Source organism: Bos grunniens, chromosome 15 (genome assembly GCF_055505025.1).
Source record: "Bos grunniens cultivar Pamir isolate PY7600 chromosome 15, Bosgru_T2T1.0, whole genome shotgun sequence".
NCBI lineage: Eukaryota > Metazoa > Chordata > Mammalia > Artiodactyla > Bovidae > Bos > Bos grunniens.
The window spans coordinates 61,529,626-61,545,826 of NC_141179.1; the positions used below are offsets into that span (position 1 = coordinate 61,529,626).

Genomic DNA, 16,201 nt, shown 5'->3' on the forward strand with positions numbered 1-16,201 from the left:
AAGTATCTTTTAATTTCGTGGCTGTAGTCACCATCTGCAGTGATTTTGGAGCCTAAGAAAATAAAGTCTGTCACCATTTCCGTTGTTTCTCCATCTATTTGCCATGAAGTGGCAAATAATTTTGGCAAATTTTCTTTGTCCTTTGCATGTATCAAATACAGTTGAGTTGATAGTTTATTGATACTTCTGAATCCTTATGTTCCAGTTATCACTATGTCGATAATTTCTTATATTATTAAAAACTCATTATTAAGCTCATTTTAATAGATGCACAAAATCCTATTGTAATGTGTACCATTGCTAATTTAATTAGTCCCCCAAGATAGGATATCCTGGTTATTTCCTCTCTTTCATCATCATAAGGTATCTGAGTTAATTCAACTTTATTCCATAGTCTTTTTTCATTATTATTTTGATCTACCTTGAGCTTTAAAAGATTATTTAAAATGGCCTTTTAATTTCCAGGTTGCCCTGCTTCTCCATTTAGCTGCTTCTTCTCTAGATTGTCCTAAGAACCTTGAACAAGCTTCTCTCCACAGACACACTTCAATTTTGCATTCCAGTAAATGCCTTCTGATTCTCTTACTGATCTCTCTCCCAACAGGTTGGTAGGTAGGTAGGTAGGTAGAGAGATAGACAGACAGATAGATAGAAAGAAACATCCATAGACAGGGAATATCTCACATTCAGAAAATAAATAAATGCATAAATAACTGACTAAATTTTAAAAATCCCTCTTTGTTTTTGAGCATTTTTACAGTGGCACTAGTGGTAAAGAACACATCTGCCAATGCAGGGGACATAAGAGCCTCTGGGGAGCTCCCAACACAAACTTGTTCCGTCTGCTCACAATCAAGAGTTGAGTCTCAAGAGTTCACTCTGAAGCTGTTAAGTATCTTAGGAACCTCACGTAACCTCCCACGGACCAGCTCAGTCCACAGGACTAAAGGACACAAGCTTGCCTGAAAGCAGCTGGGCCCTATATCGGCCTACTTATCTGCCCTCAACTGCCCCTGGAGCTTCTCCTCCTCCACCTCAGACTCGCACTGAACCATGTAGTGAGCTGGACTCTGGGAAATATATTCATGGCTTTGACAGTCTCTCAACTTCATCTTTAAAATATCTCTTAAACATATAGTTTAGTCTCCCTGGTGGCTCAGACGGTAAAGCGTCTGTCTACAATGTGGGAGACCTGGGTTCAATCCCTGGGTTGGGCAGATCTCCTGGAGAAGGAAATGGCAACCCACTCCAGTATTCTTGCCTGGAAAATCCCATGGACGGAGGAATCTGGCAGGCTATAGTTCATGGGATCGCAGAGTCGGACACAACTGAGCAACTTCACTTCACTTCATAGTCATGGTACTAGGCTTGGTACTACGAAAGGTACCAAAAAACATAACAGGAATAACCACTGCCCTCAGAGTGGTTAAAGCCAATTCAGAAGAGAAGATACCTCTAGAAACCATAATTGGATGGATATTGAGCTACACATTCAAGGTGTAGGGGGCCCACATTTCTTTTAGTGCTATACAAAACCCATGCTTTTAAGATACTAAAAGTTACTTACAGAAAAAGGAGTAACAGGAGAATATCAGGATAAACCCCCAGCACTTCCCTGCTGTAGGTCTCCCCTGCACAAAGAAAGCTCAAAGTAAAATAGCATGTGGAATCCCCCCCATAGGGAGCCCATGAGACCTATACAATGGGACTCTTCAAGTTGGGCCTTGGATGCCTGGTGCTTTGGAGACTAGCGCTTCTTTGTAATTCAAGTTTATTGTCCTTGCAACATTCTGAATAATGTAAAGGACATGAGATTTTGTCCCAAATCACCTTTTATGATTCATTTCTCAATAACCTAAAAAACAGTACTTTGGATGCTCAGCAGATGCATAGCAGGGCGCCGTGGACAAGCAGGACACTGTGCATTATGGCTGCCCCATTTTGCATTTCCACAGCAATGCATGAGTGTTATAGTTGCTCCTCATCCTCGCCAATGCTTGTTACTTTAGACATTTTTAATTTTAGTCATTCCTCTAGGTGGGCAGTGGCATCTCACTGTATTCCCCTGATGATTAATGATCTTGAGCCTCTTTTCACATGATTTTTGCCATTTGTACACATTTTTGATGAAACATCTATTAATATCTTATTCCATTTTTTAAAAAAAACCTGAGTTATCTTATTATTGGGTTGTGAAAAGTTTTCTCTTTATTCTGGATACAATTTATCAGCTATCCATTTTAAACGTATTTTCTCTCAGCCTATGGATTTCTTTTTCCTTTACTCGACAGTGTCTTTTCAAAATAAGTTTTGGAGACATCAAGAGAGTGCTATCAATTAATTCTGATTCCTGTTCCTCTCGCAAGAACTAGCAATTATCTGTAGACAAAACACCATTGTGAAACCCCAGAGACCAGAGGTGAGCCTGAAGCACCTGCCTGGACCAGACAAGAAGGACAGCATTACAAGGGTGAGAAGAGAGGCTGCACTCTGACCACATCACCGCTCCCCCAGGCTGACACAGTGCTGATCTGAGAGGGCCCCCGTGGGCTTACTGTTTCTGCAGGGGAAAATGAGAGACCAAGGTGGACCCCCTCAGACCCTGCAGCACTGCAGGGGAGTTCCCAGGAGGGGCACTCAGGTCTCACCTCTCAGGAACTACTGGGGGGATCTGCAGGGCTCAGCTTCGGGGATCTGATAAAGATGGGGGAGAAGGGCGGGACTTACATCCATCAGACCTTGGTGGACCACACTCCTGCTTGAAGTGGCATCAGAGCAGAAATCTTAGCCAGTGGCTCTGCCCATCTGCAAAGTCAAGCTGGTGGCCCCGTCTGGTCAGCAAGCTAATCCGTCATGCAAAGGGACTTCAATCTAAAATGGAACCAGAGATAAGAAAGGGAGAATCTCAAGCATGCATCCACGAGAAAACGAAACTTAACCGAAACAATGCTTTCCCCCAAATATCTGACTTACAGAAACCTGTAACTTATCTCCCAACCAATGAGCATCCACAAGAATCTCACCCTGCACTCAAGCCAATGAATTTGATGCTTGAACCCTAACTATACTCCCCCCCCCCCGACTCTTTGCATGCCTTCCTCATTAACACAGCCCACCCCAAACTTTCAACAGACTCACCTGTAGCTTGCTACAGTTTGTTTCCCAAATTGCAATTCCTCTGCTGTTCTGTGCTAGGTCGTTTCAGTCACGTCCAACACTTTGCAACTCTATGCACTGTAGCCTGCCAGGCTCCTCTGTCCATGGGATTCTCCAGGCAAGAATACTGCAGTGGGTGGCCTTACCCTCCCCCAGGGGATCTTTCCCAACCCAGGGATCGAGGTCTCCTGTAATGGCAGGCAGGTTCTTTACCACTAGTGTCACCTGGAAAGAAGTCCTCTGCTGTTCCCTACAATTTCTGGTCATTTGAGTTTACCTCAGCTTACCTCTCTTTTAGGTTAATGGGCAGTTCTGCCGGATTTGGGTGTCCAGATAGCAGCCCCATTCAAGGAGTACAGACCATTCTACCACCCGGCAAGGGCTGGGAGAAGGCGATGGCACCCCACTCCAGTACTCTTGCCTGGAAAATCCCATGGACAGAGGATCCTGGTGGGCGGCAGTCCATGGGGTCTCGAAGAGTCGGACACGACTGAGCAACTTCACTTTCACTTTTCACTTTCATGCACTGGAGAAGGAAATGGCAACCCACTCCAGTGTTCTTGCCTGGAGAATCCCAGGGACGGCAGAGCCTGATGGACTGAAGTCATGGAGTCGCACAGAGTTGGTCGCACAGAGCTGAAGCGACTTAGCAGCAGCAAGGGCTGGGAAGCACATTTGCACACCCGCCCAGTTGTTGAGCATAACCTCCAGTCCATCTATCCAGAAGGCATGGCCAAGAAACAGAGCCCATCCTATAGCCCTGCTCCAGCAAAGAGCTAAGCCAGCAGCCCTGCCCAACTGTGAAGTAAAGCTTCTGGCCCTGCTTAACAGGGAGACTGAACAGTACCCTGGGCAGCCTTGGAACCCAGCCTACAGCCCTGCCTGATCACACACACTACCCAGCAATATGCTTAAATGCACAGGCTAGTCAGTAGGCCCAACTGACTATACAACCCTGAGTACTTGCATCTGAGCTCTCAACTGTACAATTTAAGCAGCAGCAGCAAATGAAAGTATTGAAAAAATAAAAATGACCCCTGCTTCCTTTCCATTCCGCAATAGCAGTTCTGTTTAAAGTAAGAGAGGTCACAGTTTCAAGGATTAATTTGGTAATCAAAAGAAGTATAATTTCCTTTTCTTTTAAGGGCTTTCAAAGACATATGCATAGTTACCAATCAGGCTCTCTTGACTTACTCTTTTTAAGGTTTCTTACTTGTCTGACATAGCAGCAGGAGAAAGACACTAATTTTGGAATTTGGCAGACTGAAGTCAAATTCTGAGTTTCTCCCTACCTGATAACCTTTAAAAGTCAGGTAAATCTCTTCCTTGCCAATTTCATCTGTCAACTAGGGTTGAAAAACAAATATTTACTGGTTGCCACCATATGTCAAGAAATCATCTAAGTAAAGAAAACAAATTCCCAGTCTGCGTGCGTTTACATTGCTGCTGTTGCTTAGTTGCTAAATCGTGTACGACTCTGCAACACCATGGACCACAGCTGGCCAGGCTCCTTCGTCCTTGAGATTTCCCGGGCGAGAATATTGGAATGGGTTGCCATTTTCTCCTCCAGGGGATCTTCCCAACCCAAGGATTGAACCCGTGTCTCCTGTGTCTCTTGCATTGGTAGGCAGGATCCTTACCACTGAGCCACCTGGGAGACCTAGCAGTTTACATAGTAGTAGCTAAATAATTTACCTAGTCATATACTTACTAGTTGACTTAACCACAATTCAAAGACGGTAGTCTCTGAAAAGTATAAACTCCAAACCACTAAGTTATATCACCATTTTATTGTGAGATTAAATGACATAGCTTGTAACTAGACGAAAACTCAATCATAGCAACTGAAATTACTCATTTTGTTTTTTTTAATCACTTTTACTGAGATATAATTTACATACAATAAAATGCATTCACTTACTAATTTTTATGGCCTCAGAGTTGTCCATAATATTACCTAATTATTCCTTAAATATTTAGAGTATCTGGTAATTGGCAATTTGTGTCCTCAATTTCCTGATCAGTCTAGGTAGATATCTATCACTTTTGCTATTTTTTTAAACTAGCTTTTGATTTTTTTCTATTGTTTTCCCATCTAATATTTTATTGTTTTCTATATTTTATTGTTTCCATACCTCTACTTACTGGATTTAACTTTTTTTTTCTAACTTCTCAAATTGAAAGCCTAGATCATTGATTAAACCTTGTTTCTTTTCAAATAAACACATGTAAAGCTAAAAATTTCCCTCTAAACACTACTGTAGCTCCATTTCACAAATTTCAATGTTATGTTCTCATTTTCATTCCATTTATGTTATTTTCTCATTTTCCTTGTAATTTATTTTCTGAGGGTTTTTCTCTTTATCTTTTCCATCATTCTTCTAGATTTACTGAGTATATTTTAGTTTACCATTTAATTTCCACGATTGGATTGTTTGCTATACATTTTTTTTGATGAATAGTTTGTTTGGGTATAGTACTTAAGTTGGAGTTTTTCTTTCAGTACTTTAGAGAAATCATTCCACATCCATTACATTGCATGTGTGTGTGTGTCTGTGTAAAAAATCTCAATTTTTCTTAATTTTGTTCCCCTGTACAGAACATATCTCCTTATACACACCCCAACTGCTCCTAAGAAATTTTTTTTAATCATTTAATTTTAGCTATTTGATTATGATGGGCTTCCCAGGTGGCTCACTGGGAGAGATTCTGCCTGCCAATGCAGGAGACACAGGAGGCATGAGTTCAATCCCTGGGTTCGGTAGATCCCCTGGAGAAGGAAATGGCAACCCACTCCAGTATTCTTGCCTGGAGAATTCCACGAACAGAGGAGCCTGGCGGGCTACAGTGCACGGGGTCGCAGAGAGTCAGACACCACTGAGCACAAACGCAACAGAGACAAAATGCCTGTGTGCTTTTCCTTGTGTCTAACTTTCCTGGGGTTCTTGACCTCCTTGGGACTGTTCAAACATGAACATTTTTCAGCCACTATTTCTTCAAGTATTTTCTTGCCCTCTGTTCCCTTTTCTAGGGCTCCAAATGAATGAATATTTTCCACAGGTTACTGGGGCTCTGTGGATTTTTTTTTTCAGACTTTTTTCTCTCAGAGTTTCACTTTGTACAGACTTATTCATATATCTTAAAGTTCACTATTTTTTTTTATTTTGCAGTATCAAATGTGCTATTAATCTCATCCAAAAAACATACTAAATATCGTATTATTCTTCTCCAAGAGCTACATTTGGTTCTTTTTCATAGTTGAATCATTATTGTCATGGTTTCCATTACATCTTTAAGCAAATTCATAATAGCTGTTTTAAGGTTCTTTACTGATTTAGTATCTTTTATTGGACACTGGCCATTGTTAGTTTTACATTCTTGAATGCTAGATTTTGTTTCAGCTTTTAAATTGTGTTGGACATTTTTCTGCCAGATAATAAATCTGCTTGCCTATAAGGTTGATCTTTTCAAAACTTCTTTTTCAAAAAAAAAAAAAACTTTTCAGCTTTGTTATGAAAAATCTAGAGCAGCCTTTACATTATGGCTAGTTTTGTAATACTTCTAAAGTATGACCTTTCTGGAATCACAACAGAAATGTCATAGGTGCTAAATGAGCACTCTGCATTCTAGTAGTTAGAATATTAACATCTCCCAGCCCTGACTGAGCTATGGGAGTTTTCAGCTAATAACTTTCCAATTATCTTTCCCCAGACTTATTGGTTTCTACCTTATAAATCTCTGGATTTGTATCCAGCATCACACCCAAGGGACTCATAAGCAGACTTCTGGAGCTTTTTTTCTGCACAGCTCTCTCCTCTCCTGTACTCTGTCCTGCAAACTCCAGCTACCTCATCTCCACACCATGATCTCTGTCTCCTGAAATCAGCAGAATCATTTTGTTCATCCTGGGATCTCCATTTCTGTTTATCTGGCAGAAAATCAAAATGATTTTAGGATTCACCATATTTGTTTCCCTTCTCAGGGATGAGAGTTTGGGAATGCCTATTATCCACTGTTTAAAAAATAAATGTTGCTCCATAAATTTTGTCCAGTTTTCTAGATGCTTAAAGTTGGAGAGCTAGGCTAGTTCTAATTACTCCATCAAATCTAGAAGTCAGAATTCATCTTATTTTCTTTTTACAAATATTACAAATATTTCTTTTTACAAATACTACAAAACACATCATTTCCAGCCATCAACAACCTCAAAAAAATCTTCTAAGTACAGGTACATAAGAAATGTATCTCTGGGGACTTCCCTGGTGGCCCAGTAGTTGAGACTCCACACTTCTACTGCAGGGCACGTGGATTTGATCCCTGACCAGGGAAAGAAGTCAAAAAAAAAAAATTGTATCTCTGGCACATGAATTTCAGGAACTAATCCTACAGAATCATGAGGCAATCTTTTAGAGAAAGTTCAGAAGAAGAACAGCTATTTTGGAGTTCTTTGCTACTACCAGGGATTCATAAACAATTGCTTTTTGGTTTGGGGTTTTGTTTGTTTTTTTTTTTTTTAGCCTGTAACTATTTTTGGCTTAGATCACTGAATCCAGGCCTTTTTTTGTCAGTATTTTTTCTTCAGTTAGTAGAGCAAGTATATTCCACAGTTTGGCAGTTGGGATAAGCTTCTGACAAGCACTGTCATTTGGTTTGCAACTTTGGTGATGGCACAGGGAAAAATCCTTCATCTAGGGTAAGCAGATGGGATACTCAGAGACAGAGAAACAGAGAAGACATAATGAACTGAAGATGAATTTATTCCCTCATTGTTTTGGTCTTATTGAAGAAATGCCATGGGAGGTGTTGGCAGAAGTCTGACAAGGAAGAGCTGAGGATAATCATTTCCCTTCTCTTGGCATAGGGTAAAGAATTTGGCTGCTCTTGGAAAAGGGAGTAAAGTTTCAGGGAAAAGCAACAAAAATAATTAGGCAATGGGGGAAAAAAAAAAAGATCTGTAGGGAAAAGGGCTTAAAACTGACATTGTGTATACTGTGAAGAACACTAAGTTGTCTTCACATATAGATGCATTTCCATTTATGAAGCACATTAAAACTCTTTCATAAAACTCTGCCAGATTATCTGATTTCATCTTCATAATAACCTGTGAGCATAAGGTATTATTTATATTTTATAAGACATAGACTAAGAAGCAGAGTTTAAGGGATGACTTAAATCACAAAGCCAGTTGATGACAGAGATCAAACCAAAAAAAACAAAATTGTTCCAATACAATCAACAAGGGTATTTTGGCGTAATATTTGCTCTCCATAATAGATGCCACCAAGGAAACTGCTTTAATAAGTAAAATCAAAAGCATAGCAACATCACAGAAGTCTCCAGAAAGCATTTCCTGGCATTTTCTGGACTTCTGGATAAAGACAGAAAACTGAATACACATATTTACTTTCAGATCAGATCAGATCAGTCGCTCAGTCATGTCTGACTCTTTGCGACCCCATGAATCGCAGCACGCCAGGCCTCCCTGTCCATCACCAACTCCCGGAGTTCACTCAGACTCACATCCATCGAGTCAGTGATGCCAACCAGCCATCTCATCCTCTGTTGTCCTCTTCTCCTCCTGCCCCCAATCCCTCCCAGCATCAGAGTCTTTTCCAATGAGTCAACTCTTTGCATGAGGTGGCCAAAGTACTGGAGTTTCAGCTTTAGCATCATCACTTCCAAAGAAATCCCAGGGCTGATTTCCTTCAGAATGGACTGGTTGGATCTCCTTGCAGTCCAAGGGACTCTCAAGAGTCTTCTCCAACACCACAGTTCAAAAGCATCAATTCTTCGGGACTCAGCTTTCTTCACAGCCCAACTCTCACATCCATACATGACTACTGGAAAAACCATAGCCTTGACCAGATGGACCTTTGTTGGCAAAGTAATGTCTGCTTTTCGATATGCTATCTAGGTTGGTCATACCTTTCCTTCCAAGGAGTAAGCGTCTTTTAATTTCATGGCTGCAGTCACCATCTGCAGTGATTTTGGAGCCCAGAAAAATAAAGTCTGACACTGTTTCCATTGTTTCCCCATCTATTTCCCATGAAGTGGTGGGACTGGATGCCATGATCTTCATTTTCTGAATGTTGAGCTTTAAGCCAACTTTTTCACTCTCCACTTTCACTTTCATCAAGAGGCTTTTGAGTTCCTCTTCACTTTTTGCCATAAGGGTGGTGTCATCTGCATATCTGAGGTTACTGATATTTCTCCCGGCAATCTTGATTCCAGCTTGTGTTTCTTCCAGTCCAGCGTTTCTCATGATGTACTCTGCATAGAAGTTAAACAAACAGGCTGACAATATACAGCCTTGACGCACTCCTTTTCCTATTTGGAACCAGTCTGTTGTTCCATGTCCAGTTCTAACTGTTGCTTCCTGACCTGCATACAGATTTCCCAAGAGGCAGGTCAGGTGGTCTGGTATTCCCATCTCTTTCAGAATTTTCCACAGTTTATTGTGATCCACACAGTCAAAGGCTTTGGCATAGTCAATAAAGTAGAAATAGATGTTTTTCTGGAACTCTCTTGCTTTCTCTATGCTCCAGCGGATGTTGGCAATTTGATCTCTGGTTCCTCTGCCTTTTCTAAAACCAGCTTGAACATCTGGAAGTTCACGGTTCACATATTGCTGAAGCCTTGCTTGGAGAATTTTGAGCACTACTTTACTAGCATGTGAGATGAGTGCAATTGTGCGGTAGTTTGAGCATTCTTTGGCATTGCCTTTCTTTGGGATTGGAATGAAAATTGACCTTTTCCAGTCCTGTGGCCACTGCTGAGTTTTCCAAATTTGCTGGCATATTGAGTGCAGCACTTTCACAGCATCATCTTTCAGGATTTGGAATAGCTCAACTGGAATTCCATCACCTCCACTAGCTTTGTTCGTAGTGATGCTTTCTAAGGCCCACTTGACTTCACATTCCAGGATGTCTGGCTCTAGGTCAGTGATCACACCATTATGATTATCTGGGTCGTGAAGATCTTTTTTGTACAGTCCTCTGTGTATTCTTGCCATCTCTTCTTAATATCTTCTGCTTCCGTTAGGTCCATACCATTTCTGTCCTTTATTGAGTTCATCTTTGCATGAAATGTTCCTTTGGTATCTCTGATTTTCTTGAAGAGATCCCTAGTCTTTCCCATTCTGTTGTTTTCCTCTATTTCTTTGCACTGATTGCTGAAGAAGGCTTTCTTATCTCTCCTTGCTATTCTTTGGAACTCTGCATTCAGATGTTTATATCTTTCCTTTTCTCCTTTGCTTTTCACTTCTCTTCTTTTCATAGCTATTTGTAAGGCCTCCCCAGACAGCCATTTTGCTTTTTGCATTTCTTTTCTATGGGAATGGTCTTGATCCCTGTCTCCTGTACAATGTCACAGACTTCATTCCATAGTTCATCAGGCACTCTATCTATCAGATCTAGGCCCTTAAATCTATTTCTCACTTCCACTGTATAATCATAAGGGATTTGATTTAGGTCATACCTGAATGGTCTGGTGGTTTTCCCTACTTTCTTCAATTTCAGTCTGAATTTGGCAATAAGGAGTTCATGGTCTGAGCCACAGTCAGCTCCTGGTCTTGTTTTTGCTGACTGTATAGAGCTTCTCCATCTTTGGCTGCAAAGAATATAATCAATTTACTTTAGCACCTATCAAAAATCCATTAAAATAGTAAAGGATTTTTTTTAAAGGCACAAACCCACAAAAACATGGAGAACAGGAAATGAAACAAAAACAAATTCTAAGAGAATATAAAACTGAAGGAAAAGAAATTATGACTTAGCAGAGATAAGAAAACTGAATCTTAGCTGGCAGCAATAAACCCTGGAAATTTTGGGCAGGAGGAGAAAGGGGAGACAGAAGATGAGATGGTTGGACAGCATTACCACCTCAGTGTACATGAGTTTGAGCAAACTCCAGGAGACAGTGAAGGACAGGGAAGCCTGACATGCTGCAGTCCATGGGGTCACAAAGAGTCTGACACAACTGAGCAACTAAACAACAACAGGTATCTTTGGGAATGTGGGTAAAGAGAGGACTTTTAAAAAGAAAATTATTTGAAAGTCTAATTGGGCATCTGAAAGTCTCAGAATGCAGTAGCAAAAGATTGGAGGTCTTTTCCTTAAGAAATGTAACATAGAGGTACCTCTCTTCTGGACTGATATCACTGAAAATAGCTCAAGGGTCAGCTACTAAAAATAGCTTACTAAAAATAGAGGAAATTGCTATCCCACTGGGCTTACAGAATGCTGTCAGCCAGCCATCACCCTCCAGGAAGGAGACTGAAGATTCTCCTCTGCAGAATCTCATCAGCCCCGGAGGACACAAACATCAGAGTTCCCGCACTCCAAATGTCTAGTTGGAGCAACCTGCAAGGGAGTTGACAGTCTGCACTTGTATTTTCACATTTTCAATTGGCTTTTTAATTCCCTTTGAAAACTGAGAAGAAAGCTACCTATCAGCACACATTTAAGGAAAACTTCTCCTATAATGTGTTTTTTCCAGCACCACAGAGCAATTGTCCAACTCTCAGTGGACCCTGACGGGGTGTCCTACAATTTATTCTAGCCCCGCCTACCTGAAAAGCATGGGATCCTCCACCTTAAGGACTCAACCCCTTCCTTTCAGATTCCAGTCATCCTGGTTGTCACCTGTGCTTCTGACCAAATGACTACAGATCAGAGGTTCCCACAACCCACTCCTTGGTTTCATTTAGATTGCTAAAGGCATCCACAGAACTCAGAGGAACATTTGCTTAATTTACCTGCTTATTATAAAGGGCACTGAGAGTGAGGAGGCTCAGCCACTGGACCACCAGGGAAGTTCCAGAAATATGATTTTAAGAATAATGAATATATTAAACCAAAATTAGATCATCACTGTATTGGAAGTATACGAGATAAAGTTGCATGTGTATGGTGAGGCAGAGAGAGAAAAGAATTATATCCTTAACTTTCATAGACAGATATCAATAGCTTGGATAAATGAGAATATATCAATGAAATCATATGAGTTAGAGACACTCACAGATACTGAAGTAAATGTGAAACCAAGTAAGTTGTGTATCTCCAGCTTTGCTGGAAAATATGGAGCCTACCCACTCCATACGATGTCAAAAAGGCAACACAGCACAGTTGTTGAAAGCATTTGAGAGGTGAATAAGCCTGGATTCTAGTCTTGGCTCCACCATCTATACAGTTCAGTTCAGTCGCTCAGTCGTGTCTGACTCTTTGCGACCCCACGGACTGCAGCACGCCAGGCCTCCCTGTCCATCACCAACTCCTGGAGTTCACTCAGACTCTGTGATACAATGGGCAAGTTCCTTAACCACCTAAAAGTGCAGTTCACTCATTTACAGCATGGACATAATGATAATGATAATATTTAATACATTATTAGATACACAGTTGGTACTATGTATTTGTAGAATGAATATTAATAAAGAGACAGCATGTGTAATATTTTAGCCTGATATATAATAAATGCTCAATAAAAATTAGTTTTGTGTTTAGAGCTAGTCTGAGTATAAGCATTTTATAAATCTAAGCCCTCTCCCTTCTCATCAAGTTAATGGGAAAGAACTGGTTATTACACTGACTTTATTCTTAGAAACTCTGGAGGCATGTTTAACTCCTCTCTTTCTCAGCCAGTCTCTCAGAACAATCACTATATTCTATTAATTCTACTTTTATACCATCCCCCACAAGATCTCCTTCCTCTTCTGACTCCCCTTATTTACTCTTGCTTATCTTCAGCAAGTTTCCTAAATGGTTCCACTGCCTCAAATCTCCTACTCTTCAACTATATCTTCTACCTTGCTGCTAGAGTTACCTTTCTAAAAACACAAATCCAATCATATCACTTCCACGCTCAGACTTCCTAGAGCTCCTCATCACTTGGAGCAGATAGCCAAGCTCCTCAGAGCACCCCTACTAAGCCACTAAACTGTTAAGTCACTTCAGTCGTGTCCGACTCTGTGTGACGCCATAGACGGCAGCCCACCAGGCTCCCCCATCCCTGGGATTCTCCAGGCAAGAACACAGGAGTGGGTTGCCATTTCCTTCTCCAATGCATGAAAGTGAAAAGTGAAAGTGAAGTCGCTCAGTCGTGTCCAACTCTTAGTGACCCCATGGACTGCTGCCTACCAGGCTCCTCCGCCCATGGGATTTTCCAGGCAAGAGTACTGGAGTGGGGTGCCATTGCCTTCTCCCAAGCCACTAAACAATCTTATCCAAACGCACCTTAGTCTTATCTCCTGATAGAATCTAACCCTCCTCTGCCCAGCCATCTTTCCTCCCCTGTATAGCCCAGGCACATGCTGTTCCACAGTCCCTACATATGCTACGCTCTTTCTCCAATCTGAGGCTTTGCACACACTCTTCTACCTGGAAATCTTTCCCTCCTTCCCCTTTTCACTTGGCAAACAAGCTGTAAATTAATAGCTTGTTCGTCACCCCAACTACAGTTCAGTTCATTTCAGTCACTCAGTCGTGTCTGACCTTATGGACTGCAGCACGCCAGGCTTCCCTGTCCATCACCAACTCCCAGAGCTTGCTCAAACTCATGCCCATCGAGTTGGTGATGCCATCCAACCATCCCTTCCTCTGTCGTCCCCTTCTCCTCCTGCCTTCAATCTTTCCCAGCACTGGGGTCTTTTCCAATGAGTCAGTTCTTTGCATCAGGTGGCCAAAGCACTGGAACTTCAGCTTCAGCATCAGTCCTTCCAATGAATATTCAGGACTGATTTCCTTTAGAATTGACTGATTTGATCTCCTTGCTGTCCAAGGGATGCTCAAGAGTCTTCTCCAACACCACAGTTCAAAAGCATCAATTCTCCAGCGCTCAGCTTTCTTTATAGTCCAACTCTCACATCCATATGTGACTACTGGAAAAACCATAGATCTGACTATATGGACCTTTCTCAGCAAAGTGATGTCTCTGCCTTTTAATATGCTGTCTAGGTTGGTCATAGGTTTTCTTCCAAGGAGCAAGTATCTTCTAATTTCATGGCTGCAGTCACCATCTGCAGTGATTCTGGAGCCCAAGAAAATTATTTTGGAGCCCCAACTATAGTATAGGTTCATTAAAGTTTGCAGTCTGTAAACTTGTAGCCTGCCCAACACCTCCCATAGAGCCTGGCCCATGAAAGTGAAGTTGCTCAGTCATGTCCGACTCTTTGCAACCCCATACACTACCAGGTTCCACCATCCATGGGATTTTCCAGGCAAGAATACTGGAGTGGGTTGCCATTTCCTTCTCCAGGAGATCTTCCCTACCCAGGGATTGAACCCGGGTCTCCTGCATTGTAGGCAGATGCTTTACCATCTGAGCCACCAGGGAAGTCCATGGTAGGTGCTAAATAATTCTTATTGACTAAAGGAAAGAGACAGCCCTATATGAATAGTCACTCTCATTTTGGGGTTTTGGCTTACCAATAATTAATAGGAGTTGATTATTTCATGTTATTAAAATCATACTCCTTTTCCAAACAAAAGAATCAGATTTCCAGTTTCCCTTATTTACTGTCCAATACTAAAGGTATTAAGTATGGAGAAATCTAATTTACTCACCATTCAATAAATGAAGAAGACCTTCCACTGTACCTGAATTCTGTCTCCTCTAAAGACAGTCAATTGGTACAAACATGCCCATTTTAATAAGCAAAGAATTTGCATTTTAGGGGAGTATTTACTATCTTTTAATTTGTTTATTGATTCTATTCCCACCCAATCTCACTGCCAGGGAAACCTAGATTTAACAACTAGTGTGTTTGCACCTTTACATATTTCTACATGTCAAAATGGGCTTCCCTGGTGGCTCAGATGGTAAAGAATTTGCCCGCAATTCAGGAGACCTGGGTTCTATCCCTGGCTTGAGAAGATCCCCTGGAGGAGGACATGGCAACCCACTCCAGTATTCTTGCCTGGAGAACCCCCATGTACAGAGGAGCCTGGAATGCTACAGTCCATGGAGTTGCAAAGAGTCGGACATGACTGAACGACTAAGCACAGCACAGCACATGTCAAAATATTTAGACATGTAGGTATATACACATATGACACACCTGTATGCACATGCAATAACCCTCTTTACATGCTTTTCCACATATTACTTTTCTCACTCAGTGGAATCTATGAAGGGTCCTCTAAGTATTATATTAATTCATGTTGTATTTATTGGCTACATTATTATCCATTGTCAACTCAGACTTTTATGAAAGTTTTACCACCCTCTCATTTAAGTTATCTTCTTGGCCTGGTCAGTCCAGGCTATAATAACAGAACACCATAGACTGGGTGGCCTATAAACAACAGGAATTTATTTCTTAGGTTCTAGAGGCTAACAAGTCTAAGATCAAGGTGCCAGAAGATTTGGAGTCTAGAGAGCCTGCTTCCTATTTCACAGACAACAGTCTTTTGGTTGTGTCCTCACATGCTAAAGGGGCGTCCCTGGTGCCTCAGATGGTAAAGAATCTGCCTGCAATGCAGGAAACCATGGCTCAATCCTTGGGTCGAGAAGATCCCTTGGAGAAGGAAAAGACAACCCTCTCCAGTACTGCCTGGAAAATTCCATGGACAGACGAGTCTGGTAGACTACAGTCCATGGGGTGGCAAAGAGTCAGATACAATTGGGCATGCTTGCCTGCATCACATGGTGGAAGGAGGTGGAGGAAGGAGCTCTCTGGGGTCTCTTTTAATATAAGGGTACTAATCCATTCATGAGGGCTTTGCTCTCTTGACCTAATCACCCCCAAATGTCTCATTTCCAAACACCATCACATTGGGGATTAGGTTTCAACTTGTGAATTGGGGAGGGCATAGGGGTGGCACATTCAGTCTATAGCATGGCCAGTGAGAAGGGAGCATGAAGAAACTTCCTCACCAACCAAATGAAAGGAAATCTGTAATTCAAAATGATTGGCAATTTCAAATTTCTGCCAGGATTGAGCAGATGTAAACAAAAAAAAACCTAAGCTGAATGTAATCAACAATGAAATTGAGGTCAATGATTTAAATACATATGTTGCTAGACAAACTGTCTTAGGAATTTGTAT

At 41.4% G+C, this 16,201-nt stretch overlaps 1 long non-coding RNA gene and 1 other non-coding gene across 2 annotated transcripts in view; both read right to left on the reverse strand.

Annotated features, from left to right (window-relative positions):
• Positions 1 to 2,185: 2,185 nt before the first annotated feature.
• The window catches only part of LOC147358358 (uncharacterized), a 50,176-nt gene continuing 36,160 nt past the window's right edge, over positions 2,186 to 16,201 (reverse strand). Inside the window, exon 2 of the long non-coding RNA XR_015141619.1 lies at positions 2,186 to 2,871. This is a non-coding gene — a long non-coding RNA (uncharacterized LOC147358358). The remainder of the gene's footprint in view (positions 2,872 to 16,201) is intronic.
• Positions 14,416 to 14,487, reverse strand: TRNAC-ACA (transfer RNA cysteine (anticodon ACA)). Its single transcript has one exon. It is a non-coding gene; the product is annotated as a tRNA-Cys (tRNA).